The following is a 22,429-nucleotide window of genomic DNA, read 5'->3' on the forward strand; positions in this document are numbered from 1 at the left end:
CTTCTCGAATATAGACTAGTTTTCAAATATATGCTGAAGCCATGCTTCTTTTGCACATAACCATGTTGGCAAGAGCTCAGCGCATAAGAGCGTGACGTTCGGAGAAAGAAAAGAACTCTCTACATTCCTTGTCTGTGCGCCAGCCGGGAATCGAACGCGGTTCACAAGAATGGGAATCTTGCATGATACCACTACACCACTGGCACCCTGCGCAGCTACACTTTAGAGGTCGCCAAAAAGTAAACACCAATCACAGTGCTTTTCCATGAGCAATTTACACATCTTTTCAAGCCAGATCACATTTTCAGCTACTGTTTCATTTTTCCATGGACCTGTCCTTGATTTGCTCAATAACCACGTGAGACAGTACATCATGCTTTTCATTCCTCTTCGCTTTTCAGACAAACATGCCATATAGAGGACAACAATGTTGTACTGTTCTGCATGGGTTGACGTCTAAGGCTCTTCTCTATGGCTCATTGTTGTATGCTTTCACACTAAGCTTGATAGCAGACTTACCTTTACAAAGGGTCTTAATAAAGAAGACAGAGGAAGTCTGCAGGGAAGCCAAAGAATGAGAATGTACTGTTTAGTCTCCAATGTATGACCCAGATGGGACTCGAACCCACAATCCTCAGCTCCGAAGGCTGATGCCTTATCCATTAGGCCACTGGGCCACTTTTGCTTTGTATAGAGCAGACTTTGAAGGTCTTCTCGACTATAGACTAGTTTTCAAATATATGCTGAAGCCATGCTTCTTTTGCACATAACCATGTTGGCAAGAGCTCAGCGCATAAGAGCGTGACGTTCGGAAAAAGAAAAGAACTCTCTACATTCCTTGTCTGTGCGCCAGCCGGGAATCGAACCCGGTTCACAAGAATGGGAATCTTGCATGATACCACTACACCACTGGCACCCTGCGCAGCTACACTTTAGAGGTCGCCAAAAATTAAACACCAATCACAGTGCTTTTCCATGAGCAATTTACACATCTTTTCAAGCCAGATCACATTTTCAGCTACTGTTTCATTTTTCCATGGACCTGCCCTTGATTTGCTCAATAACCACGTGAGACAGTACATCATGCTTTTCATTCCTCTTCGCTTCTCAGACAAACATGCCATGTAGAGGACAACAATGTTGTACTGTTCTGCATGGGTTGACGTCTAAGGCTCTTCTCTACGGCTCATTGTTGTATGCTTTCACACTCAGCTTGCTAGCAGACTTACCTTTACAAAGGGTCTAAAGAAAGAAGACAGAGGAAGTCTGCAGGGAAGCCAAAGAATGAGAATGTACTGTTTAGTCTCCAATGTATGACCCAGATGGGACTCAAACCCACAATCCTCAGCTTCGAAGGCTGATGCCTTATCCATTAGGCCACTGGGCCACTTTTGCTTTGCATAGTGCAGACTTTGAAGGTCTTCTCGAATATAGACTAGTTTTCAAATATATGCTGAAGCCATGCTTCTTTTGCACATAACCATGTTGGCAAGAGCTCAGCGCATAAGAGCGTGACGTTCGGAGAAAGAAAAGAACTCTTTACATTCCTTATCTGTGCGCCAGCCGGGAATCGAACCCGGTTCACAAGAATGGGAATCTTGCATGATACCACTACACCACTGGCACCCTGCGCAGCTACACTTTAGAGGTCGCCAAAAAGTAAACACCAATCACAGTGCTTTTCCATGAGCAATTTACACATCTTTTCAAGCCAGATCACATTTTCAGCTACTGTTTCATTTTTCCATGGACCTGTCCTTGATTTGCTCAATAACCACGTGAGACAGTACATCATGCTTTTCATTCCTCTTCGCTTCTCAGACAAACATGCCATATAGAGGACAACAATGTTGTACTGTTCTGCATGGGTTGACGTCTAAGGCTCTTCTCTATGGCTCATTGTTGTATGCTTTCACACTCAGCTTGTTTGCAGACTTACCTTTACAAAGGGTCTTAATAAAGAAGACAGAGGAAGTCTGCAGGCAAGCCAAAGAATGAGAATGTACTGTTTAGTCTCCAATGTATGACCCAGATGGGACTCGAACCCACAATCCTCAGCTCCGAAGGCTGATGCCTTATCCATTAGGCCACTGGGCCACTTTTGCTTTGCATAGTGCAGACTTTGAAGGTCTTCTCGAATATAGACTAGTTTTCAAATATATGCTGAAGCCATGCTTCTTTTGCACATAACCATGTTGGCAAGAGCTCAGCGCATAAGAGCGTGACGTTGGGAGAAAGAAAAGAACTCTCTACATTCCTTGTCTGTGCGCCAGCCGGGAATCGAACCCGGTTCACAAGAATGGGAATCTTGCATGATACCACTATACCACTGGTACCCTGCGCAGCTACACTTTAGAGGTCGCCAAAAAGTAAACACCAATCACAGTGCTTTTCCATGAGCAATTTACACATCTTTTCAAGCCAGATCACATTTTCAGCTACTGTTTCATTTTTCCATGGACCTGTCCTTGATTTGCTCAATAACCAGGTGAGACAGTACATCATGCTTTTCATTCCTCTTCGCTTCTCAGACAAACATGCCATGTAGAGGACAACAATGTTGTACTGTTCTGCATGGGTTGACGTCTAAGGCTCTTCTCTATGGCTCATTGTTGTATGCTTTCACACTCAGCTTGTTAGCAGACTTACCTTTACAAAGGGTCTTAATAAAGAAGACAGAGGAAGTCTGCATGCAAGCCAAAGAATGAGAATGTACTGTTTAGTCTCCAATGTATGACCCAGATGGGACTCGAACCCACAATCCTCAGCTCCGAAGGCTGATGCCTTATCCATTAGGCCACTGGGCCACTTTTGCTTTGCATAGTGCAGACTTTGAAGGTCTTCTCGACTATAGACTAGTTTTCAAATATATGCTGAAGCCATGCTTCTTTTGCACATAACCATGTTGGCAAGAGCTCAGCGCATAAGAGCGTGACGTTCGGAGAAAGAAAAGAACTCTCTACATTCCTTGTCTGTGCGCCAGCCGGGAATCGAACCCGGTTCACAAGAATGGGAATCTTGCATGATACCACTACACCAGTGGCACACTGCACAGCTACACTTTAGAGGTCGCCAAAAAGTAAACACCAATCACAGTGCTTTTCCATGAGCAATTTACACATCTTTTCAAGCCAGATCACATTTTCAGCTACTGTTTCATTTTTCCATGGACCTGTCCTTGATTTGCTCAATAACCACGTGAGACAGTACATCATGCTTTTCATTCCTCTTCGCTTCTCAGACAAACATGCCATGTAGAGGACAACAATGTTGTACTGTTCTGCATGGGTTGACGTCTAAGGCTCTTCTCTACGGCTCATTGTTGTATGCTTTCACACTCAGCTTGTTAGCAGACTTACCTTTACAAAGGGTCTTAATAAAGAAGACAGAGGAAGTCTGCAGGGAAGCCAAAGAATGAGAATGTACTGTTTAGTCTCCAATGTAAGACCCAGATGGGACTCGAACCCACAATCCTCAGCTCCGAAGGCTGATGCCTTATCCATTAGGCCACTGGGCCACTTTTGCTTTGCATAGTGCAGACTTTGAAGGTCTTCTCGAATATAGACTAGTTTTCAAATATATGCTGAAGCCATGCTTCTTTTGCACATAACCATGTTGGCAAGAGCTCAGCGCATAAGAGCGTGACGTTCGGAGAAAGAAAAGAACTCTCTACATTCCTTGTCTGTGCGCCAGCCGGGAATCGAACGCGGTTCACAAGAATGGGAATCTTGCATGATACCACTACACCACTGGCACCCTGCGCAGCTACACTTTAGAGGTCGCCAAAAAGTAAACACCAATCACAGTGCTTTTCCATGAGCAATTTACACATCTTTTCAAGCCAGATCACATTTTCAGCTACTGTTTCATTTTTCCATGGACCTGTCCTTGATTTGCTCAATAACCACGTGAGACAGTACATCATGCTTTTCATTCCTCTTCGCTTTTCAGACAAACATGCCATATAGAGGACAACAATGTTGTACTGTTCTGCATGGGTTGACGTCTAAGGCTCTTCTCTATGGCTCATTGTTGTATGCTTTCACACTCAGCTTGTTTGCAGACTTACCTTTACAAAGGGTCTAAAGAAAGAAGACAGAGGAAGTCTGCAGGCAAGCCAAAGAATGAGAATGTACTGTTTAGTCTCCAATGTATGACCCAGATGGGACTCGAACCCACAATCCTCAGCTCCGAAGGCTGATGCCTTATCCATTAGGCCACTTGGCCACTTTTGCTTTGCATAGTGCAGACTTTGAAGGTCTTCTCGAATATAGACTAGTTTTCAAATATATGCTGAAGCCATGCTTCTTTTGCACATAACCATGTTGGCAAGAGCTCAGCGCATAAGAGCGTGACGTTCGGAGAAAGAAAAGAACTCTCTACATTCCTTGTCTGTGCGCCAGCCGGGAATCGAACGCGGTTCACAAGAATGGGAATCTTGCATGATACCACTACACCACTGGCACCCTGCGCAGCTACACTTTAGAGGTCGCCAAAAAGTAAACACCAATCACAGTGCTTTTCCATGAGCAATTTACACATCTTTTCAAGCCAGATCACATTTTCAGCTACTGTTTCATTTTTCCATGGACCTGTCCTTGATTTGCTCAATAACCACGTGAGACAGTACATCATGCTTTTCATTCCTCTTCGCTTTTCAGACAAACATGCCATATAGAGGACAACAATGTTGTACTGTTCTGCATGGGTTGACGTCTAAGGCTCTTCTCTATGGCTCATTGTTGTATGCTTTCACACTCAGCTTGTTTGCAGACTTACCTTTACAAAGGGTCTAAAGAAAGAAGACAGAGGAAGTCTGCAGGCAAGCCAAAGAATGAGAATGTACTGTTTAGTCTCCAATGTATGACCCAGATGGGACTCGAACCCACAATCCTCAGCTCCGAAGGCTGATGCCTTATCCATTAGGCCACTTGGCCACTTTTGCTTTGCATAGTGCAGACTTTGAAGGTCTTCTCGAATATAGACTAGTTTTCAAATATATGCTGAAGCCATGCTTCTTTTGCACATAACCATGTTGGCAAGAGCTCAGCGCATAAGAGCGTGACGTTCGGAGAAAGAAAAGAACTCTCTACATTCCTTGTCTGTGCGCCAGCCGGGAATCGAACCCGGTTCACAAGAATGGGAATCTTGCATGACACCACTACACCACTGGCACCCTGCGCAGCTACACTTTAGAGGTCGCCAAAAAGTAAACACCAATCACAGTGCTTTTCCATGAGCAATTTACACATCTTTTCAAGCCAGATCACATTTTCAGCTACTGTTTCATTTTTCCATGGACCTGTCCTTGATTTGCTCAATAACCACGTGAGACAGTACATCATGCTTTTCATTCCTCTTCGCTTCTCAGACAAACATGCCATGTAGAGGACAACAATGTTGTACTGTTCTGCATGGGTTGACGTCTAAGGCACTTCTCTACGGCTCATTGTTGTATGCTTTCACACTCAGCTTGTTAGCAGACTTACCTTTACAAAGGGTCTTAATAAAGAAGACAGAGGAAGTCTGCAGGGAAGCCAAAGAATGAGAATGTACTGTTTAGTCTCCAATGTATGACCCAGATGGGACTCGAACCCACAATCCTCAGCTCCGAAGGCTGATGCCTTATCCATTAGGCCACTGGGCCACTTTTGCTTTGCATAGTGCAGACTTTGAAGGTCTTCTCGAATATAGACTAGTTTTCAAATATATGCTGAAGCCATGCTTCTTTTGCACATAACCATGTTGGCAAGAGCTCAGCGCATAAGAGCGTGACGTTCGGAGAAAGAAAAGAACTCTCTACATTCCTTGTCTGTGCGCCAGCCGGGAATCGAACGCGGTTCACAAGAATGGGAATCTTGCATGATACCACTACACCACTGGCACCCTGCGCAGCTACACTTTAGAGGTCGCCAAAAATTAAACACCAATCACAGTGCTTTTCCATGAGCAATTTACACATCTTTTCAAGCCAGATCACATTTTCAGCTACTGTTTCATTTTTCCATGGACCTGTCCTTGATCTGCTCAATAACCACGTGAGACAGTACATCATGCTTTTCATTCCTCTTCGCTTCTCAGACAAACATGCCATATAGAGGACAACAATGTTGTACTGTTCTGCATGGGTTGACGTCTAAGGCTCTTCTCTATGGCTCATTGTTGTATGCTTTCACACTCAGCTTGTTTGCAGACTTACCTTTACAAAGGGTCTAAAGAAAGAAGACAGAGGAAGTCTGCAGGCAAGCCAAAGAACGCGAATGTACTGTTTAGTCTCCAATGTATGACCCAGATGGGACTCGAACCCACAATCCTCAGCTCCGAAGGCTGATGCCTTATCAATTAGGCCACTGGGCCACTTTTGCTTTGCATAGTGCAGACTTTGAAGGTCTTCTCGAATATAGACTAGTTTTCAAATATATGCTGAAGCCATGCTTCTTTTGCACATAACCATGTTGGCAAGAGCTCAGCGCATAAGAGCGTGACGTTCGGAGAAAGAAAAGAACTCTCTACATTCCTTGTCTGTGCGCCAGCCGGGAATCGAACCCGGTTCACAAGAATGGGAATCTTGCATGATACCACTACACCACTGGCACCCTGCGCAGCTACACTTTAGAGGTCGCCAAAAATTAAACACCAATCACAGTGCTTTTCCATGAGCAATTTACACATCTTTTCAAGCCAGATCACATTTTCAGCTACTGTTTCATTTTTCCATGGACCTGTCCTTGATCTGCTCAATAACCACGTGAGACAGTACATCATGCTTTTCATTCCTCTTCGCTTCTCAGACAAACATGCCATATAGAGGACAACAATGTTGTACTGTTCTGCATGGGTTGACGTCTAAGGCTCTTCTCTATGGCTCATTGTTGTATGCTTTCACACTCAGCTTGTTTGCAGACTTACCTTTACAAAGGGTCTAAAGAAAGAAGACAGAGGAAGTCTGCAGGCAAGCCAAAGAATGCGAATGTACTGTTTAGTCTCCAATGTATGACCCAGATGGGACTCGAACCCACAATCCTCAGCTCCGAAGGCTGATGCCTTATCCATTAGGCCACTTGGCCACTTTTGCTTTGCATAGTGCAGACTTTGAAGGTCTTCTCGACTATAGACTAGTTTTCAAATATATGCTGAAGCCATGCTTCTTTTGCACATAACCATGTTGGCAAGAGCTCAGCGCATAAGAGCGTGACGTTCGGAGAAAGAAAAGAACTCTCTACATTCCTTGTCTGTGCGCCAGCCGGGAATCGAACCCGGTTCACAAGAATGGGAATCTTGCATGATACCACTACACCACTGGCACCCTGCGCAGCTACACTTTAGAGGTCGCCAAAAATTAAACACCAATCACAGTGCTTTTCCATGAGCAATTTACACATCTTTTCAAGCCAGATCACATTTTCAGCTACTGTTTCATTTTTCCATGGACCTGTCCTTGATTTGCTCAATAACCACGTGAGACAGTACATCATGCTTTTCATTCCTCTTCGCTTCTCAGACAAACATGCCATGTAGAGGTCAGCAATGTTGTACTGTTCTGCATGGGTTGACGTCTAAGGTTCTTCTCTATGGCTCATTGTTGTATGCTTTCACACTCAGCTTGTTTGCAGACTTACCTTTACAAAGGGTCTAAAGAAAGAAGACAGAGGAAGTCTGCAGGCAAGCCAAAGAATGAGAATGTACTGTTTAGTCTCCAATGTATGACCCAGATGGGACTCGAACCCACAATCCTCAGCTCCGAAGGCTGATGCCTTATCCATTAGGCCACTGGGACACTTCTGCTTTGCATAGTGCAGACTTTGAAGGTCTTCTCGACTATAGACTAGTTTTCAAATATATGCTGAAGCCATGCTTCTTTTGCACATAACCATGTTGGCAAGAGCTCACCGCATAAGAGCGTGACGTTGGGAGAAAGAAAAGAACTCTCTACATTCCTTGTATGTGCGCCAGCCGGGAATTGAACCCGGTTCACAAGAATGGGAATCTTGCATGATACCACTACACCAGTGGCACACTGCACAGCTACACTTTAGAGGTCGCCAAAAAGTAAACACCAATCACAGTGCTTTTCCATGAGCAATTTACACATCTTTTCAAGCCAGATCACATTTTCAGCTACTGTTTCATTTTTCCATGGACCTGTCCTTGATTTGCTCAATAACCACGTGAGACAGTACATCATGCTTTTCATTCCTCTTCGCTTCTCAGACAAACATGCCATGTAGAGGACAACAATGTTGTACTGTTCTGCATGGGTTGACGTCTAAGGCTCTTCTCTACGGCTCATTGTTGTATGCTTTCACACTCAGCTTGTTAGCAGACTTACCTTTACAAAGGGTCTTAATAAAGAAGACAGAGGAAGTCTGCAGGGAAGCCAAAGAATGAGAATGTACTGTTTAGTCTCCAATGTAAGACCCAGATGGGACTCGAACCCGCAATCCTCAGCTCCGAAGGCTGATGCCTTATCCATTAGGCCACTGGGCCACTTTTGCTTTGCATAGTGCAGACTTTGAAGGTCTTCTCGAATATAGACTAGTTTTCAAATATATGCTGAAGCCATGCTTCTTTTGCACATAACCATGTTGGCAAGAGCTCAGCGCATAAGAGCGTGACGTTCGGAGAAAGAAAAGAACTCTCTACATTCCTTGTCTGTGCGCCAGCCGGGAATCGAACGCGGTTCACAAGAATGGGAATCTTGCATGATACCACTACACCACTGGCACCCTGCGCAGCTACACTTTAGAGGTCGCCAAAAAGTAAACACCAATCACAGTGCTTTTCCATGAGCAATTTACACATCTTTTCAAGCCAGATCACATTTTCAGCTACTGTTTCATTTTTCCATGGACCTGTCCTTGATCTGCTCAATAACCACGTGAGACAGTACATCATGCTTTTCATTCCTCTTCGCTTCTCAGACAAACATGCCATATAGAGGACAACAATGTTGTACTGTTCTGCATGGGTTGACGTCTAAGGCTCTTCTCTATGGCTCATTGTTGTATGCTTTCACACTCAGCTTGTTTGCAGACTTACCTTTACAAAGGGTCTAAAGAAAGAAGACAGAGGAAGTCTGCAGGCAAGCCAAAGAATGCAAATGTACTGTTTAGTCTCCAATGTATGACCCAGATGGGACTCGAACCCACTATCCTCAGCTCCGAAGGCTGATGCCTTATCCATTAGGCCACTTGGCCACTTTTGCTTTGCATAGTGCAGACTTTGAAGGTCTTCTCGAATATAGACTAGTTTTCAAATATATGCTGAAGCCATGCTTCTTTTGCACATAACCATGTTGGCAAGAGCTCAGCGCATAAGAGCATGACGTTCGGAGAAAGAAAAGTACTCTCTACATTACTTGTCTGTGCGCCAGCCGGGAATCGAACCCGGTTCACAAGAATGGGAATCTTGCATGATACCACTACACCACTGGCACCCTGCGCAGCTACACTTTAGAGGTCGCCAAAAATTAAACACCAATCACAGTGCTTTTCCATGAGCAATTTACACATCTTTTCAAGCCAGATCACATTTTCAGCTACTGTTTCATTTTTCCATGGACCTGTCCTTGATTTGCTCAATAACCACGTGAGACAGTACATCATGCTTTTCATTCCTCTTCGCTTCTCAGACAAACATGCCATATAGAGGACAACAATGTTGTACTGTTCTGCATGGGTTGACGTCTAAGGCTCTTCTCTACGGCTCATTGTTGTATGCTTTCACACTAAGCTTGATAGCAGACTTACCTTTACAAAGGGTCTTAATAAAGAAGACAGAGGAAGTCTGCAGGGAAGCCAAAGAATGAGAATGTACTGTTTAGTCTCCAATGTATGACCCAGATGGGACTCGACCCCACAATCCTCAGCTCCGAAGGCTGATGCCTTATCCATTAGGCCACTGGGCCACTTTTGCTTTGTATAGAGCAGACTTTGAAGGTCTTCTCGACTATAGACTAGTTTTCAAATATATGCTGAAGCCATGCTTCTTTTGCACATAACCATGTTGGCAAGAGCTCAGCGCATAAGAGCGTGACGTTCGGAGAAAGAAAAGAACTCTCTACATTCTTTGTCTGTGCGCCAGCTGGGAATCGAACCCGGTTCACAAGAATGGGAATCTTGCATGATACCACTACACCACTGGCACCCTGCGCAGCTACACTTTAGAGGTCGCCAAAAAGTAAACACCAATCACAGTGCTTTTCCATGAGCAATTTACACATCTTTTCAAGCCAGATCACATTTTCAGCTACTGTTTCATTTTTCCATGGACCTGTCCTTGATTTGCTCAATAACCACGTGAGACAGTACATCATGCTTTTCATTCCTCTTCGCTTCTCAGACAAACATGCCATGTAGAGGACAACAATGTTGTACTGTTCTGCATGGGTTGACGTCTAAGGCTCTTCTCTACGGCTCATTGTTGTATGCTTTCACACTCAGCTTGTTAGCAGACTTACCTTTACAAAGGGTCTTAACACTAGAGCTCCTAGAGAAGCGAAAAATTTCACAGGGCTTGGTAGGGTCCATGTAGCCCACTCCCCTGCTGTGAAGGGATTAACGCCCATTGTCTTGGTAATGCGGTGGAAGCGGCTCACCCCCAGCTCATACGCCTGCCAAAGCACAAGCTGGCTCACCCCCAAGCTCATATGACCAAAACGCCAAACGTGATACTTCACGAAAAAGTTGAAGTTACAAGCAGACTGTATGTTACCGATAGTACAACAAACGGCAGAAAATTTGTAGACTCGTGTTTCAAAAGTTACAATTCAATCGCACGTAGAGACGACAGTTTCTCGAATGAGTCCCGTCAAACAATAAAAATAAATAAAAATGTTTGAATCTTGCTCTTTGTATATTTCATATACTATACTATATAATATTTGTTGTAATCAAACACTTTCTGTTTCCGCGTTTGAATTCGCGTTTGAAAAGCTAAGAAATTATATGGCGCAATTAGCTTGATGCTAATGTTATATAGGAAATCCCATATCATTGCTAGCGAAAATTAGCATGGTCGCGTTGCATCACTGCATCACTGATAAATGTTGTGATCTAAACAGCAGGCTGGAAAAGGAGAGGAAAAGACAGGAAAACAAATTCATGTGCTCTCTATCTATCTATCTATCTATCTATCTATCTATCTATATTTGTGTTAGAAGCATTTGATAGAAGCATTTGTGTTTCTGCTTGTTTGTGATCTAAACAGCAGGCTTGAATCTTGCTCTTTGTACATTTCTCATACTATCTATCTATCTATCTATCTATCTATCTATATTTGTGTTAGAAGCATTTGATAGAAGCATTTGTGTTTCTGCTTGTTTGTGATCTAAACAGCAGGCTTGAATCTTGCTCTTTGTACATTTCTTATACTATCTATCTATCTATCTATATTTGTGTTAGAACCATTTGATAGAAGCATTTGTGTTTCTGCTTGTTTGTGATCTAAACAGCAGGCTTGAATCTTGCTCTTTGTACATTTCTTATACTATCTATCTATCTATCTATCTATCTATCTATCTATCTATCTATCTATCTATCTATCTATCTATCTATATTTGTGTTAGAAGCATTTGATAGAAGCATTTGTGTTTCTGCTTGTTTGTGATCTAAACAGCAGGCTTGAATCTTGCTCTTTGTACATTTCTTATACTACCTCTCTATCTATCTATCTATCTATCTATCTATCTATCTATCTATCTATCTATCTATCTATCTATCTATATTTGTGTTAGAAGCATTTGGTAGAAGCATTTGTGTTTCTGCTTGTTTGTGATCTGTGATCTGTGACTTCTGGGTGCAGAGACTTTCTGGGTGAGGCTGCTGCCTCAGTCTTGCTCTGTGAATTAACATAATAAAGGGTGATGTTTGGCTTTGCTAATTGCTGGCAAGAAGGAGAAGAAGGAGGGGTGATGTCCTCAGAATCCTAAATTCTCAGGAGCCCTAGTGTTAATAAAGAAGACAGAGGAAGTCTGCAGGGAAGCCAAAGAATGAGAATGTACTGTTTAGTCTCCAATGTATGACCCAGATGGGACTCGAACCCACAATCCTCAGCTCCGAAGGCTGATGCCTTATCCATTAGGCCACTGGGCCACTTTTGCTTTGCATAGAGCAGACTTTGAAGGTCTTCTCGACTATAGACTAGTTTTCAAATATATGCTGAAGCCATGCTTCTTTTGCACATAACCATGTTGGCAAGAGCTCAGCGCATAAGAGCGTGACGTTCGGAGAAAGAAAAGTACTCTCTACATTCCTTGTCTGTGCGCCAGCCGGGAATCGAACCCGGTTCACAAGAATGGGAATCTTGCATGATACCACTACACCACTGGCACCCTGCGCAGCTACACTTTAGAGGTCGCCAAAAATTAAACACCAATCACAGTGCTTTTCCATGAGCAATTTACACATCTTTTCAAGCCAGATCACATTTTCAGCTACTGTTTCATTTTTCCATGGACCTGTCCTTGATTTGCTCAATAACCACGTGAGACAGTACATCATGCTTTTCATTCCTCTTCGCTTCTCAGACAAACATGCCATATAGAGGACAACAATGTTGTACTGTTCTGCATGGGTTGACGTCTAAGGCTCTTCTCTACGGCTCATTGTTGTATGCTTTCACACTAAGCTTGATAGCAGACTTACCTTTACAAAGGGTCTTAATAAAGAAGACAGAGGAAGTCTGCAGGGAAGCCAAAGAATGAGAATGTACTGTTTAGTCTCCAATGTATGACCCAGATGGGACTCGACCCCACAATCCTCAGCTCCGAAGGCTGATGCCTTATCCATTAGGCCACTGGGCCACTTTTGCTTTGTATAGAGCAGACTTTGAAGGTCTTCTCGACTATAGACTAGTTTTCAAATATATGCTGAAGCCATGCTTCTTTTGCACATAACCATGTTGGCAAGAGCTCAGCGCATAAGAGCGTGACGTTCGGAGAAAGAAAAGAACTCTCTACATTCTTTGTCTGTGCGCCAGCTGGGAATCGAACCCGGTTCACAAGAATGGGAATCTTGCATGATACCACTACACCACTGGCACCCTGCGCAGCTACACTTTAGAGGTCGCCAAAAAGTAAACACCAATCACAGTGCTTTTCCATGAGCAATTTACACATCTTTTCAAGCCAGATCACATTTTCAGCTACTGTTTCATTTTTCCATGGACCTGTCCTTGATTTGCTCAATAACCACGTGAGACAGTACATCATGCTTTTCATTCCTCTTCGCTTCTCAGACAAACATGCCATGTAGAGGACAACAATGTTGTACTGTTCTGCATGGGTTGACGTCTAAGGCTCTTCTCTACGGCTCATTGTTGTATGCTTTCACACTCAGCTTGTTAGCAGACTTACCTTTACAAAGGGTCTTAACACTAGAGCTCCTAGAGAAGCGAAAAATTTCACAGGGCTTGGTAGGGTCCATGTAGCCCACTCCCCTGCTGTGAAGGGATTAACGCCCATTGTCTTGGTAATGCGGTGGAAGCGGCTCACCCCCAGCTCATACGCCTGCCAAAGCACAAGCTGGCTCACCCCCAAGCTCATATGACCAAAACGCCAAACGTGATACTTCACGAAAAAGTTGAAGTTACAAGCAGACTGTATGTTACCGATAGTACAACAAACGGCAGAAAATTTGTAGACTCGTGTTTCAAAAGTTACAATTCAATCGCACGTAGAGACGACAGTTTCTCGAATGAGTCCCGTCAAACAATAAAAATAAATAAAAATGTTTGAATCTTGCTCTTTGTATATTTCATATACTATACTATATAATATTTGTTGTAATCAAACACTTTCTGTTTCCGCGTTTGAATTCGCGTTTGAAAAGCTAAGAAATTATATGGCGCAATTAGCTTGATGCTAATGTTATATAGGAAATCCCATATCATTGCTAGCGAAAATTAGCATGGTCGCGTTGCATCACTGCATCACTGATAAATGTTGTGATCTAAACAGCAGGCTGGAAAAGGAGAGGAAAAGACAGGAAAACAAATTCATGTGCTCTCTATCTATCTATCTATCTATCTATCTATCTATCTATATTTGTGTTAGAAGCATTTGATAGAAGCATTTGTGTTTCTGCTTGTTTGTGATCTAAACAGCAGGCTTGAATCTTGCTCTTTGTACATTTCTCATACTATCTATCTATCTATCTATCTATCTATCTATATTTGTGTTAGAAGCATTTGATAGAAGCATTTGTGTTTCTGCTTGTTTGTGATCTAAACAGCAGGCTTGAATCTTGCTCTTTGTACATTTCTTATACTATCTATCTATCTATCTATATTTGTGTTAGAACCATTTGATAGAAGCATTTGTGTTTCTGCTTGTTTGTGATCTAAACAGCAGGCTTGAATCTTGCTCTTTGTACATTTCTTATACTATCTATCTATCTATCTATCTATCTATCTATCTATCTATCTATCTATCTATCTATCTATCTATCTATCTATCTATATTTGTGTTAGAAGCATTTGATAGAAGCATTTGTGTTTCTGCTTGTTTGTGATCTAAACAGCAGGCTTGAATCTTGCTCTTTGTACATTTCTTATACTACCTCTCTATCTATCTATCTATCTATCTATCTATCTATCTATCTATCTATCTATCTATCTATATTTGTGTTAGAAGCATTTGGTAGAAGCATTTGTGTTTCTGCTTGTTTGTGATCTGTGATCTGTGACTTCTGGGTGCAGAGACTTTCTGGGTGAGGCTGCTGCCTCAGTCTTGCTCTGTGAATTAACATAATAAAGGGTGATGTTTGGCTTTGCTAATTGCTGGCAAGAAGGAGAAGAAGGAGGGGTGATGTCCTCAGAATCCTAAATTCTCAGGAGCCCTAGTGTTAATAAAGAAGACAGAGGAAGTCTGCAGGGAAGCCAAAGAATGAGAATGTACTGTTTAGTCTCCAATGTATGACCCAGATGGGACTCGAACCCACAATCCTCAGCTCCGAAGGCTGATGCCTTATCCATTAGGCCACTGGGCCACTTTTGCTTTGCATAGAGCAGACTTTGAAGGTCTTCTCGACTATAGACTAGTTTTCAAATATATGCTGAAGCCATGCTTCTTTTGCACATAACCATGTTGGCAAGAGCTCAGCGCATAAGAGCGTGACGTTCGGAGAAAGAAAAGTACTCTCTACATTCCTTGTCTGTGCGCCAGCCGGGAATCGAACCCGGTTCACAAGAATGGGAATCTTGCATGATACCACTACACCACTGGCACCCTGCGCAGCTACACTTTAGAGGTCGCCAAAAATTAAACACCAATCACAGTGCTTTTCCATGAGCAATTTACACATCTTTTCAAGCCAGATCACATTTTCAGCTACTGTTTCATTTTTCCATGGACCTGTCCTTGATTTGCTCAATAACCACGTGAGACAGTACATCATGCTTTTCATTCCTCTTCGCTTCTCAGACAAACATGCCATATAGAGGACAACAATGTTGTACTGTTCTGCATGGGTTGACGTCTAAGGCTCTTCTCTACGGCTCATTGTTGTATGCTTTCACACTCAGCTTGTTAGCAGACTTACCTTTACAAAGGGTCTTAATAAAGAAGACAGAGGAAGTCTGCAGGGAAGCCAAAGAATGAGAATGTACTGTTTAGTCTCCAATGTATGACCCAGATGGGACTCGAACCCACAATCCTCAGCTCCGAAGGCTGATGCCTTATCCATTAGGCCACTGGGCCACTTTTGCTTTGCATAGAGCAGACTTTGAAGGTCTTCTCGACTATAGACTAGTTTTCAAATATATGCTGAAGCCATGCTTCTTTTGCACATAACCATGTTGGCAAGAGCTCAGCGCATAAGAGCGTGACGTTCGGAAAAAGAAAAGAACTCTCTACATTCCTTGTCTGTGCGCCAGCCGGGAATCGAACCCGGTTCACAAGAATGGGAATCTTGCATGATACCACTACACCACTGGCACCCTGCGCAGCTACACTTTAGAGGTCGCCAAAAATTAAACACCAATCACTGTGCTTTTCCATGAGCAATTTACACATCTTTTCAAGCCAGATCACATTTTCAGCTACTGTTTCATTTTTCCATGGACCTGTCCTTGATTTGCTCAATAACCACGTGAGACAGTACATCATGCTTTTCATTCCTCTTCGCTTCTCAGACAAACATGCCATGTAGAGGACAACAATGTTGTACTGTTCTGCATGGGTTGACGTCTAAGGCTCTTCTCTACGGCTCATTGTTGTATGCTTTCACACTCAGCTTGTTAGCAGACTTACCTTTACAAAGGGTCTAAAGAAAGAAGACAGAGGAAGTCTGCAGGCAAGCCAAAGAATGAGAATGTACTGTTTAGTCTCCAATGTATGACCCAGATGGGACTCGAACCCACAATCCTCAGCTCCGAAGGCTGATGCCTTATCCATTAGGCCACTGGGCCGCTTTTGCTTTGCATAGTGCAGACTTTGAAGGTCTTCTCGAATATAGACTAGTTTTCAAATATATGCTGAAGCCATGCTTCTTTTGCACATAACCATGTTGGCAAGAGCTCAGCGCATAAGAGCGTGACGTTCGGAGAAAGAAAAGAACTCTCTACATTCCTTGTCTGTGCGCCAGCCGGGAATCGAACCCGGTTCACAAGAATGGGAATCTTGCATGATACCACTACACCACTGGCACCCTGCGCAGCTACACTTTAGAGGTCGCCAAAAATTAAACACCAATCACAGTGCTTTTCCATGAGCAATTTACACATCTTTTCAAGCCAGATCACATTTTCAGCTGTTTCATTTTTCCATGGACCTGTCCTTGATTTGCTCAATAACCACGTGAGACAGTACATCATGCTTTTCATTCCTCTTCGCTTCTCAGACAAACATGCCATGTAGAGGACAACAATGTTGTACTGTTCTGCATGGGTTGACATCTAAGGCTCTTCTCTACGGCTCATTGTTGTATGCTTTCACACTCAGCTTGTTAGCAGACTTACCTTTACAAAGGGTCTAAAGAAAGAAGACAGAGGAAGTCTGCAGGCAAGCCAAAGAATGAGAATGTACTGTTTAGTCTCCAATGTATGACCCAGATGGGACTCGAACCCACAATCCTCAGCTCCGAAGGCTGATGCCTTATCCATTAGGCCACTGGGCCACTTTTGCTTTGCATAGTGCAGACTTTGAAGGTCTTCTCGAATATAGACTAGTTTTCAAATATATGCTGAAGCCATGCTTCTTTTGCACATAACCATGTTGGCAAGAGCTCAGCGCATAAGAGCGTGACGTTCGGAGAAAGAAAAGAACTCTCTACATTCCTTGTCTGTGCGCCAGCCGGGAATCGAACCCGGTTCACAAGAATGGGAATCTTGCATGATACCACTACACCACTGGCACCCTGCGCAGCTACACTTTAGAGGTCGCCAAAAATTAAACACCAATCACAGTGCTTTTCCATGAGCAATTTACACATCTTTTCAAGCCAGATCACATTTTCAGCTACTGTTTCATTTTTCCATGGACCTGTCCTTGATCTGCTCAATAACCACGTGAGACAGTACATCATGCTTTTCATTCCTCTTCGCTTCTCAGACAAACATGCCATATAGAGGACAACAATGTTGTACTGTTCTGCATGGGTTGACGTCTAAGGCTCTTCTCTATGGCTCATTGTTGTATGCTTTCACACTCAGCTTGTTTGCAGACTTACCTTTACAAAGGGTCTAAAGAAAGAAGACAGAGGAAGTCTGCAGGCAAGCCAAAGAATGCGAATGTACTGTTTAGTCTCCAATGTATGACCCAGATGGGACTCGAACCCACAATCCTCAGCTCCGAAGGCTGATGCCTTATCCATTAGGCCACTTGGCCACTTTTGCTTTGCATAGTGCAGACTTTGAAGGTCTTCTCGAATATAGACTAGTTTTCAAATATATGCTGAAGCCATGCTTCTTTTGCACATAACCATGTTGGCAAGAGCTCAGCGCATAAGAGCGTGACGTTCGGAGAAAGAAAAGAACTCTCTACATTCCTTGTCTGTGCGCCAGCCGGGAATCGAACCCGGTTCACAAGAATGGGAATCTTGCATGATACCACTACACCACTGGCACCCTGCGCAGCTACACTTTAGAGGTCGCCAAAAAGTAAACACCAATCACAGTGCTTTTCCATGAGCAATTTACACATCTTTTCAAGCCAGATCACATTTTCAGCTACTGTTTCATTTTTCCATGGACCTGTCCTTGATTTGCTCAATAACCACGTGAGACAGTACATCATGCTTTTCATTCCTCTTCGCTTCTCAGACAAACATGCCATGTAGAGGACAACAATGTTGTACTGTTCTGCATGGGTTGACGTCTAAGGCACTTCTCTACGGCTCATTGTTGTATGATTTCACACTCAGCTTGTTAGCAGACTTACCTTTACAAAGGGTCTTAATAAAGAAGACAGAGGAAGTCTGCAGGGAAGCCAAAGAATGAGAATGTACTGTTTAGTCTCCAATGTATGACCCAGATGGGACTCGAACCCACAATCCTCAGCTCCGAAGGCTGATGCCTTATCCATTAGGCCACTGGGCCACTTTTGCTTTGCATAGTGCAGACTTTGAAGGTCTTCTCGAATATAGACTAGTTTTCAAATATATGCTGAAGCCATGCTTCTTTTGCACATAACCATGTTGGCAAGAGCTCAGCGCATAAGAGCGTGACGTTCGGAGAAAGAAAAGAACTCTCTACATTCCTTGTCTGTGCGCCAGCCGGGAATCGAACGCGGTTCACAAGAATGGGAATCTTGCATGATACCACTACACCACTGGCACCCTGCGCAGCTACACTTTAGAGGTCGCCAAAAATTAAACACCAATCACAGTGCTTTTCCATGAGCAATTTACACATCTTTTCAAGCCAGATCACATTTTCAGCTACTGTTTCATTTTTCCATGGACCTGTCCTTGATCTGCTCAATAACCACGTGAGACAGTACATCATGCTTTTCATTCCTCTTCGCTTCTCAGACAAACATGCCATATAGAGGACAACAATGTTGTACTGTTCTGCATGGGTTGACGTCTAAGGCTCTTCTCTATGGCTCATTGTTGTATGCTTTCACACTCAGCTTGTTTGCAGACTTACCTTTACAAAGGGTCTAAAGAAAGAAGACAGAGGAAGTCTGCAGGCAAGCCAAAGAATGCGAATGTACTGTTTAGTCTCCAATGTATGACCCAGATGGGACTCGAACCCACAATCCTCAGCTCCGAAGGCTGATGCCTTATCCATTAGGCCACTTGGCCACTTTTGCTTTGCATAGTGCAGACTTTGAAGGTCTTCTCGAATATAGACTAGTTTTCAAATATATGCTGAAGCCATGCTTCTTTTGCACATAACCATGTTGGCAAGAGCTCAGCGCATAAGAGCGTGACGTTCGGAGAAAGAAAAGAACTCTCTACATTCCTTGTCTGTGCGCCAGCCGGGAATCGAACCCGGTTCACAAGAATGGGAATCTTGCATGATACCACTACACCACTGGCACCCTGCGCAGCTACACTTTAGAGGTCGCCAAAAAGTAAACACCAATCACAGTGCTTTTCCATGAGCAATTTACACATCTTTTCAAGCCAGATCACATTTTCAGCTACTGTTTCATTTTTCCATGGACCTGTCCTTGATTTGCTCAATAACCACGTGAGACAGTACATCATGCTTTTCATTCCTCTTCGCTTCTCAGACAAACATGCCATGTAGAGGACAACAATGTTGTACTGTTCTGCATGGGTTGACGTCTAAGGCACTTCTCTACGGCTCATTGTTGTATGATTTCACACTCAGCTTGTTAGCAGACTTACCTTTACAAAGGGTCTTAATAAAGAAGACAGAGGAAGTCTGCAGGGAAGCCAAAGAATGAGAATGTACTGTTTAGTCTCCAATGTATGACCCAGATGGGACTCGAACCCACAATCCTCAGCTCCGAAGGCTGATGCCTTATCCATTAGGCCACTGGGCCACTTTTGCTTTGCATAGTGCAGACTTTGAAGGTCTTCTCGAATATAGACTAGTTTTCAAATATATGCTGAAGCCATGCTTCTTTTGCACATAACCATGTTGGCAAGAGCTCAGCGCATAAGAGCGTGACGTTCGGAGAAAGAAAAGAACTCTCTACATTCCTTGTCTGTGCGCCAGCCGGGAATCGAACGCGGTTCACAAGAATGGGAATCTTGCATGATACCACTACACCACTGGCACCCTGCGCAGCTACACTTTAGAGGTCGCCAAAAATTAAACACCAATCACAGTGCTTTTCCATGAGCAATTTACACATCTTTTCAAGCCAGATCACATTTTCAGCTACTGTTTCATTTTTCCATGGACCTGTCCTTGATCTGCTCAATAACCACGTGAGACAGTACATCATGCTTTTCATTCCTCTTCGCTTCTCAGACAAACATGCCATATAGAGGACAACAATGTTGTACTGTTCTGCATGGGTTGACGTCTAAGGCTCTTCTCTATGGCTCATTGTTGTATGCTTTCACACTCAGCTTGTTTGCAGACTTACCTTTACAAAGGGTCTAAAGAAAGAAGACAGAGGAAGTCTGCAGGCAAGCCAAAGAACGCGAATGTACTGTTTAGTCTCCAATGTATGACCCAGATGGGACTCGAACCCACAATCCTCAGCTCCGAAGGCTGATGCCTTATCCATTAGGCCACTGGGCCACTTTTGCTTTGCATAGAGCAGACTTTGAAGGTCTTCTCGACTATAGACTAGTTTTCAAATATATGCTGAAGCCATGCTTCTTTTGCACATAACCATGTTGGCAAGAGCTCAGCGCATAAGAGCGTGACGTTCGGAGAAAGAAAAGAACTCTCTACATTCCTTGTCTGTGCGCCAGCCGGGAATCGAACCCGGTTCACAAGAATGGGAATCTTGCATGATACCACTACACCACTGGCACCCTGCGCAGCTACACTTTAGAGGTCGCCAAAAATTAAACACCAATCACAGTGCTTTTCCATGAGCAATTTACACATCTTTTCAAGCCAGATCACATTTTCAGCTACTGTTTCATTTTTCCATGGACCTGTCCTTGATTTGCTCAATAACCACTTGAGACAGTACATCATGCTTTTCATTCCTCTTCGCTTCTCAGACAAACATGCCATATAGAGGACAACAATGTTGTACTGTTCTGCATGGGTTGACGTCTAAGGCTCTTCTCTATGGCTCATTGTTGTATGCTTTCACACTCAGCTTGTTAGCAGACTTACCTTTACAAAGGGTCTTAATAAAGAAGACAGAGGAAGTCTGCATGCAAGCCAAAGAATGAGAATGTACTGTTTAGTCTCCAATGTATGACCCAGATGGGACTCGAACCCACAATCCTCAGCTCCGAAGGCTGATGCCTTATCCATTAGGCCACTGGGCCACTTTTGCTTTACATAGTGCAGACTTTGAAGGTCTTCTCGACTATAGACTAGTTTTCAAATGTATGCTGAAGCCATGCTTCTTTTGCACATAACCATGTTGGCAAGAGCTCAGCGCATAAGAGCGTGACGTTGGGAGAAAGAAAAGAACTCTACATTCCTTGTCTGTGCGCCAGCCGGGAATCGAACCCGGTTCACAAGAATGGGTATCTTGCATGATACCACTACACCACTGGCACCCTGCGCAGCTACACTTTAGAGGTCGCCAAAAAGTAAACACCAATCACAGTGCTTTTCCATGAGCAATTTACACATCTTTTCAAGCCAGATCACATTTTCAGCTACTGTTTCATTTTTCCATGGACCTGTCCTTGATTTGCTCAATAACCACGTGAGACAGTACATCATGCTTTTCATTCCTCTTCGCTTCTCAGACAAACATGCCATATAGAGGACAACAATGTTGTACTGTTCTGCATGGGTTGACGTCTAAGGCTCTTCTCTACGGCTCATTGTTGTATGCTTTCACACTCAGCTTGTTAGCAGACTTACCTTTACAAAGGGTCTTAATAAAGAAGACAGAGGAAGTCTGCAGGGAAGCCAAAGAATGAGAATGTACTGTTTAGTCTCCAATGTATGACCCAGATGGGACTCGAACCCACAATCCTCAGCTCCGAAGGCTGATGCCTTATCCATTAGGCCACTGGGCCACTTTTGCTTTGCATAGAGCAGACTTTGAAGGTCTTCTCGACTATAGACTAGTTTTCAAATATATGCTGAAGCCATGCTTCTTTTGCACATAACCATGTTGGCAAGAGCTCAGCGCATAAGAGCGTGACGTTCGGAAAAAGAAAAGAACTCTCTACATTCCTTGTCTGTGCGCCAGCCGGGAATCGAACCCGGTTCACAAGAATGGGAATCTTGCATGATACCACTACACCACTGGCACCCTGCGCAGCTACACTTTAGAGGTCGCCAAAAATTAAACACCAATCACAGTGCTTTTCCATGAGCAATTTACACATCTTTTCAAGCCAGATCACATTTTCAGCTACTG

The 22,429-nt window shown here is 43.5% G+C and overlaps 54 non-coding genes across 54 annotated transcripts; all 54 read right to left on the reverse strand.

Annotated features, from left to right (window-relative positions):
- Positions 1-135: 135 nt before the first annotated feature.
- trnag-ccc (transfer RNA glycine (anticodon CCC)) lies at positions 136-206 on the reverse strand. The gene has a single exon. It is a non-coding gene; the product is annotated as a tRNA-Gly (tRNA).
- A 398-nt stretch (positions 207-604) lies between these two features.
- trnar-ucg (transfer RNA arginine (anticodon UCG)) lies at positions 605-677 on the reverse strand. Its single transcript has one exon. It is a non-coding gene; the product is annotated as a tRNA-Arg (tRNA).
- A 168-nt stretch (positions 678-845) lies between these two features.
- Positions 846-916, reverse strand: trnag-ccc (transfer RNA glycine (anticodon CCC)). Its single transcript has one exon. It is a non-coding gene; the product is annotated as a tRNA-Gly (tRNA).
- Positions 917-1,314: 398 nt separating this feature from the next.
- trnar-ucg (transfer RNA arginine (anticodon UCG)) lies at positions 1,315-1,387 on the reverse strand. The gene has a single exon. It is a non-coding gene; the product is annotated as a tRNA-Arg (tRNA).
- Positions 1,388-1,555: 168 nt separating this feature from the next.
- trnag-ccc (transfer RNA glycine (anticodon CCC)) lies at positions 1,556-1,626 on the reverse strand. Its single transcript has one exon. It is a non-coding gene; the product is annotated as a tRNA-Gly (tRNA).
- A 398-nt stretch (positions 1,627-2,024) lies between these two features.
- trnar-ucg (transfer RNA arginine (anticodon UCG)) lies at positions 2,025-2,097 on the reverse strand. The gene has a single exon. It is a non-coding gene; the product is annotated as a tRNA-Arg (tRNA).
- A 168-nt stretch (positions 2,098-2,265) lies between these two features.
- trnag-ccc (transfer RNA glycine (anticodon CCC)) lies at positions 2,266-2,343 on the reverse strand. The gene has a single exon. It is a non-coding gene; the product is annotated as a tRNA-Gly (tRNA).
- A 391-nt stretch (positions 2,344-2,734) lies between these two features.
- Positions 2,735-2,807, reverse strand: trnar-ucg (transfer RNA arginine (anticodon UCG)). The gene has a single exon. It is a non-coding gene; the product is annotated as a tRNA-Arg (tRNA).
- A 168-nt stretch (positions 2,808-2,975) lies between these two features.
- Positions 2,976-3,046, reverse strand: trnag-ccc (transfer RNA glycine (anticodon CCC)). The gene has a single exon. It is a non-coding gene; the product is annotated as a tRNA-Gly (tRNA).
- A 398-nt stretch (positions 3,047-3,444) lies between these two features.
- On the reverse strand, positions 3,445-3,517 carry trnar-ucg (transfer RNA arginine (anticodon UCG)). Its single transcript has one exon. It is a non-coding gene; the product is annotated as a tRNA-Arg (tRNA).
- A 168-nt stretch (positions 3,518-3,685) lies between these two features.
- On the reverse strand, positions 3,686-3,756 carry trnag-ccc (transfer RNA glycine (anticodon CCC)). Its single transcript has one exon. It is a non-coding gene; the product is annotated as a tRNA-Gly (tRNA).
- A 398-nt stretch (positions 3,757-4,154) lies between these two features.
- trnar-ucg (transfer RNA arginine (anticodon UCG)) lies at positions 4,155-4,227 on the reverse strand. Its single transcript has one exon. It is a non-coding gene; the product is annotated as a tRNA-Arg (tRNA).
- A 168-nt stretch (positions 4,228-4,395) lies between these two features.
- trnag-ccc (transfer RNA glycine (anticodon CCC)) lies at positions 4,396-4,466 on the reverse strand. The gene has a single exon. It is a non-coding gene; the product is annotated as a tRNA-Gly (tRNA).
- A 398-nt stretch (positions 4,467-4,864) lies between these two features.
- trnar-ucg (transfer RNA arginine (anticodon UCG)) lies at positions 4,865-4,937 on the reverse strand. The gene has a single exon. It is a non-coding gene; the product is annotated as a tRNA-Arg (tRNA).
- A 168-nt stretch (positions 4,938-5,105) lies between these two features.
- On the reverse strand, positions 5,106-5,176 carry trnag-ccc (transfer RNA glycine (anticodon CCC)). Its single transcript has one exon. It is a non-coding gene; the product is annotated as a tRNA-Gly (tRNA).
- A 398-nt stretch (positions 5,177-5,574) lies between these two features.
- Positions 5,575-5,647, reverse strand: trnar-ucg (transfer RNA arginine (anticodon UCG)). The gene has a single exon. It is a non-coding gene; the product is annotated as a tRNA-Arg (tRNA).
- A 168-nt stretch (positions 5,648-5,815) lies between these two features.
- On the reverse strand, positions 5,816-5,886 carry trnag-ccc (transfer RNA glycine (anticodon CCC)). Its single transcript has one exon. It is a non-coding gene; the product is annotated as a tRNA-Gly (tRNA).
- Positions 5,887-6,284: 398 nt separating this feature from the next.
- On the reverse strand, positions 6,285-6,357 carry trnar-ucg (transfer RNA arginine (anticodon UCG)). Its single transcript has one exon. It is a non-coding gene; the product is annotated as a tRNA-Arg (tRNA).
- Positions 6,358-6,525: 168 nt separating this feature from the next.
- trnag-ccc (transfer RNA glycine (anticodon CCC)) lies at positions 6,526-6,596 on the reverse strand. Its single transcript has one exon. It is a non-coding gene; the product is annotated as a tRNA-Gly (tRNA).
- Positions 6,597-6,994: 398 nt separating this feature from the next.
- trnar-ucg (transfer RNA arginine (anticodon UCG)) lies at positions 6,995-7,067 on the reverse strand. Its single transcript has one exon. It is a non-coding gene; the product is annotated as a tRNA-Arg (tRNA).
- Positions 7,068-7,235: 168 nt separating this feature from the next.
- Positions 7,236-7,306, reverse strand: trnag-ccc (transfer RNA glycine (anticodon CCC)). Its single transcript has one exon. It is a non-coding gene; the product is annotated as a tRNA-Gly (tRNA).
- Positions 7,307-7,704: 398 nt separating this feature from the next.
- Positions 7,705-7,777, reverse strand: trnar-ucg (transfer RNA arginine (anticodon UCG)). Its single transcript has one exon. It is a non-coding gene; the product is annotated as a tRNA-Arg (tRNA).
- A 637-nt stretch (positions 7,778-8,414) lies between these two features.
- Positions 8,415-8,487, reverse strand: trnar-ucg (transfer RNA arginine (anticodon UCG)). The gene has a single exon. It is a non-coding gene; the product is annotated as a tRNA-Arg (tRNA).
- Positions 8,488-8,655: 168 nt separating this feature from the next.
- On the reverse strand, positions 8,656-8,726 carry trnag-ccc (transfer RNA glycine (anticodon CCC)). Its single transcript has one exon. It is a non-coding gene; the product is annotated as a tRNA-Gly (tRNA).
- A 398-nt stretch (positions 8,727-9,124) lies between these two features.
- trnar-ucg (transfer RNA arginine (anticodon UCG)) lies at positions 9,125-9,197 on the reverse strand. The gene has a single exon. It is a non-coding gene; the product is annotated as a tRNA-Arg (tRNA).
- Positions 9,198-9,365: 168 nt separating this feature from the next.
- On the reverse strand, positions 9,366-9,436 carry trnag-ccc (transfer RNA glycine (anticodon CCC)). Its single transcript has one exon. It is a non-coding gene; the product is annotated as a tRNA-Gly (tRNA).
- Positions 9,437-9,834: 398 nt separating this feature from the next.
- trnar-ucg (transfer RNA arginine (anticodon UCG)) lies at positions 9,835-9,907 on the reverse strand. The gene has a single exon. It is a non-coding gene; the product is annotated as a tRNA-Arg (tRNA).
- A 168-nt stretch (positions 9,908-10,075) lies between these two features.
- Positions 10,076-10,146, reverse strand: trnag-ccc (transfer RNA glycine (anticodon CCC)). Its single transcript has one exon. It is a non-coding gene; the product is annotated as a tRNA-Gly (tRNA).
- A 1,873-nt stretch (positions 10,147-12,019) lies between these two features.
- On the reverse strand, positions 12,020-12,092 carry trnar-ucg (transfer RNA arginine (anticodon UCG)). Its single transcript has one exon. It is a non-coding gene; the product is annotated as a tRNA-Arg (tRNA).
- A 168-nt stretch (positions 12,093-12,260) lies between these two features.
- trnag-ccc (transfer RNA glycine (anticodon CCC)) lies at positions 12,261-12,331 on the reverse strand. Its single transcript has one exon. It is a non-coding gene; the product is annotated as a tRNA-Gly (tRNA).
- Positions 12,332-12,729: 398 nt separating this feature from the next.
- On the reverse strand, positions 12,730-12,802 carry trnar-ucg (transfer RNA arginine (anticodon UCG)). Its single transcript has one exon. It is a non-coding gene; the product is annotated as a tRNA-Arg (tRNA).
- Positions 12,803-12,970: 168 nt separating this feature from the next.
- On the reverse strand, positions 12,971-13,041 carry trnag-ccc (transfer RNA glycine (anticodon CCC)). The gene has a single exon. It is a non-coding gene; the product is annotated as a tRNA-Gly (tRNA).
- A 1,873-nt stretch (positions 13,042-14,914) lies between these two features.
- On the reverse strand, positions 14,915-14,987 carry trnar-ucg (transfer RNA arginine (anticodon UCG)). The gene has a single exon. It is a non-coding gene; the product is annotated as a tRNA-Arg (tRNA).
- A 168-nt stretch (positions 14,988-15,155) lies between these two features.
- On the reverse strand, positions 15,156-15,226 carry trnag-ccc (transfer RNA glycine (anticodon CCC)). Its single transcript has one exon. It is a non-coding gene; the product is annotated as a tRNA-Gly (tRNA).
- A 398-nt stretch (positions 15,227-15,624) lies between these two features.
- On the reverse strand, positions 15,625-15,697 carry trnar-ucg (transfer RNA arginine (anticodon UCG)). The gene has a single exon. It is a non-coding gene; the product is annotated as a tRNA-Arg (tRNA).
- A 168-nt stretch (positions 15,698-15,865) lies between these two features.
- trnag-ccc (transfer RNA glycine (anticodon CCC)) lies at positions 15,866-15,936 on the reverse strand. The gene has a single exon. It is a non-coding gene; the product is annotated as a tRNA-Gly (tRNA).
- Positions 15,937-16,334: 398 nt separating this feature from the next.
- trnar-ucg (transfer RNA arginine (anticodon UCG)) lies at positions 16,335-16,407 on the reverse strand. Its single transcript has one exon. It is a non-coding gene; the product is annotated as a tRNA-Arg (tRNA).
- A 168-nt stretch (positions 16,408-16,575) lies between these two features.
- trnag-ccc (transfer RNA glycine (anticodon CCC)) lies at positions 16,576-16,646 on the reverse strand. Its single transcript has one exon. It is a non-coding gene; the product is annotated as a tRNA-Gly (tRNA).
- Positions 16,647-17,041: 395 nt separating this feature from the next.
- trnar-ucg (transfer RNA arginine (anticodon UCG)) lies at positions 17,042-17,114 on the reverse strand. The gene has a single exon. It is a non-coding gene; the product is annotated as a tRNA-Arg (tRNA).
- Positions 17,115-17,282: 168 nt separating this feature from the next.
- trnag-ccc (transfer RNA glycine (anticodon CCC)) lies at positions 17,283-17,353 on the reverse strand. The gene has a single exon. It is a non-coding gene; the product is annotated as a tRNA-Gly (tRNA).
- A 398-nt stretch (positions 17,354-17,751) lies between these two features.
- On the reverse strand, positions 17,752-17,824 carry trnar-ucg (transfer RNA arginine (anticodon UCG)). Its single transcript has one exon. It is a non-coding gene; the product is annotated as a tRNA-Arg (tRNA).
- Positions 17,825-17,992: 168 nt separating this feature from the next.
- On the reverse strand, positions 17,993-18,063 carry trnag-ccc (transfer RNA glycine (anticodon CCC)). The gene has a single exon. It is a non-coding gene; the product is annotated as a tRNA-Gly (tRNA).
- A 398-nt stretch (positions 18,064-18,461) lies between these two features.
- Positions 18,462-18,534, reverse strand: trnar-ucg (transfer RNA arginine (anticodon UCG)). Its single transcript has one exon. It is a non-coding gene; the product is annotated as a tRNA-Arg (tRNA).
- A 168-nt stretch (positions 18,535-18,702) lies between these two features.
- On the reverse strand, positions 18,703-18,773 carry trnag-ccc (transfer RNA glycine (anticodon CCC)). The gene has a single exon. It is a non-coding gene; the product is annotated as a tRNA-Gly (tRNA).
- Positions 18,774-19,171: 398 nt separating this feature from the next.
- trnar-ucg (transfer RNA arginine (anticodon UCG)) lies at positions 19,172-19,244 on the reverse strand. The gene has a single exon. It is a non-coding gene; the product is annotated as a tRNA-Arg (tRNA).
- Positions 19,245-19,412: 168 nt separating this feature from the next.
- trnag-ccc (transfer RNA glycine (anticodon CCC)) lies at positions 19,413-19,483 on the reverse strand. The gene has a single exon. It is a non-coding gene; the product is annotated as a tRNA-Gly (tRNA).
- A 398-nt stretch (positions 19,484-19,881) lies between these two features.
- On the reverse strand, positions 19,882-19,954 carry trnar-ucg (transfer RNA arginine (anticodon UCG)). Its single transcript has one exon. It is a non-coding gene; the product is annotated as a tRNA-Arg (tRNA).
- Positions 19,955-20,122: 168 nt separating this feature from the next.
- trnag-ccc (transfer RNA glycine (anticodon CCC)) lies at positions 20,123-20,193 on the reverse strand. Its single transcript has one exon. It is a non-coding gene; the product is annotated as a tRNA-Gly (tRNA).
- Positions 20,194-20,591: 398 nt separating this feature from the next.
- trnar-ucg (transfer RNA arginine (anticodon UCG)) lies at positions 20,592-20,664 on the reverse strand. The gene has a single exon. It is a non-coding gene; the product is annotated as a tRNA-Arg (tRNA).
- A 168-nt stretch (positions 20,665-20,832) lies between these two features.
- trnag-ccc (transfer RNA glycine (anticodon CCC)) lies at positions 20,833-20,903 on the reverse strand. The gene has a single exon. It is a non-coding gene; the product is annotated as a tRNA-Gly (tRNA).
- Positions 20,904-21,301: 398 nt separating this feature from the next.
- trnar-ucg (transfer RNA arginine (anticodon UCG)) lies at positions 21,302-21,374 on the reverse strand. Its single transcript has one exon. It is a non-coding gene; the product is annotated as a tRNA-Arg (tRNA).
- A 166-nt stretch (positions 21,375-21,540) lies between these two features.
- Positions 21,541-21,611, reverse strand: trnag-ccc (transfer RNA glycine (anticodon CCC)). Its single transcript has one exon. It is a non-coding gene; the product is annotated as a tRNA-Gly (tRNA).
- Positions 21,612-22,009: 398 nt separating this feature from the next.
- On the reverse strand, positions 22,010-22,082 carry trnar-ucg (transfer RNA arginine (anticodon UCG)). Its single transcript has one exon. It is a non-coding gene; the product is annotated as a tRNA-Arg (tRNA).
- Positions 22,083-22,250: 168 nt separating this feature from the next.
- trnag-ccc (transfer RNA glycine (anticodon CCC)) lies at positions 22,251-22,321 on the reverse strand. The gene has a single exon. It is a non-coding gene; the product is annotated as a tRNA-Gly (tRNA).
- Positions 22,322-22,429: the final 108 nt, after the last annotated feature.

This window comes from Brachyhypopomus gauderio, chromosome 7 (assembly GCF_052324685.1).
Source record: "Brachyhypopomus gauderio isolate BG-103 chromosome 7, BGAUD_0.2, whole genome shotgun sequence".
Classification (NCBI taxonomy): Eukaryota; Metazoa; Chordata; class Actinopteri; order Gymnotiformes; family Hypopomidae; genus Brachyhypopomus; species Brachyhypopomus gauderio.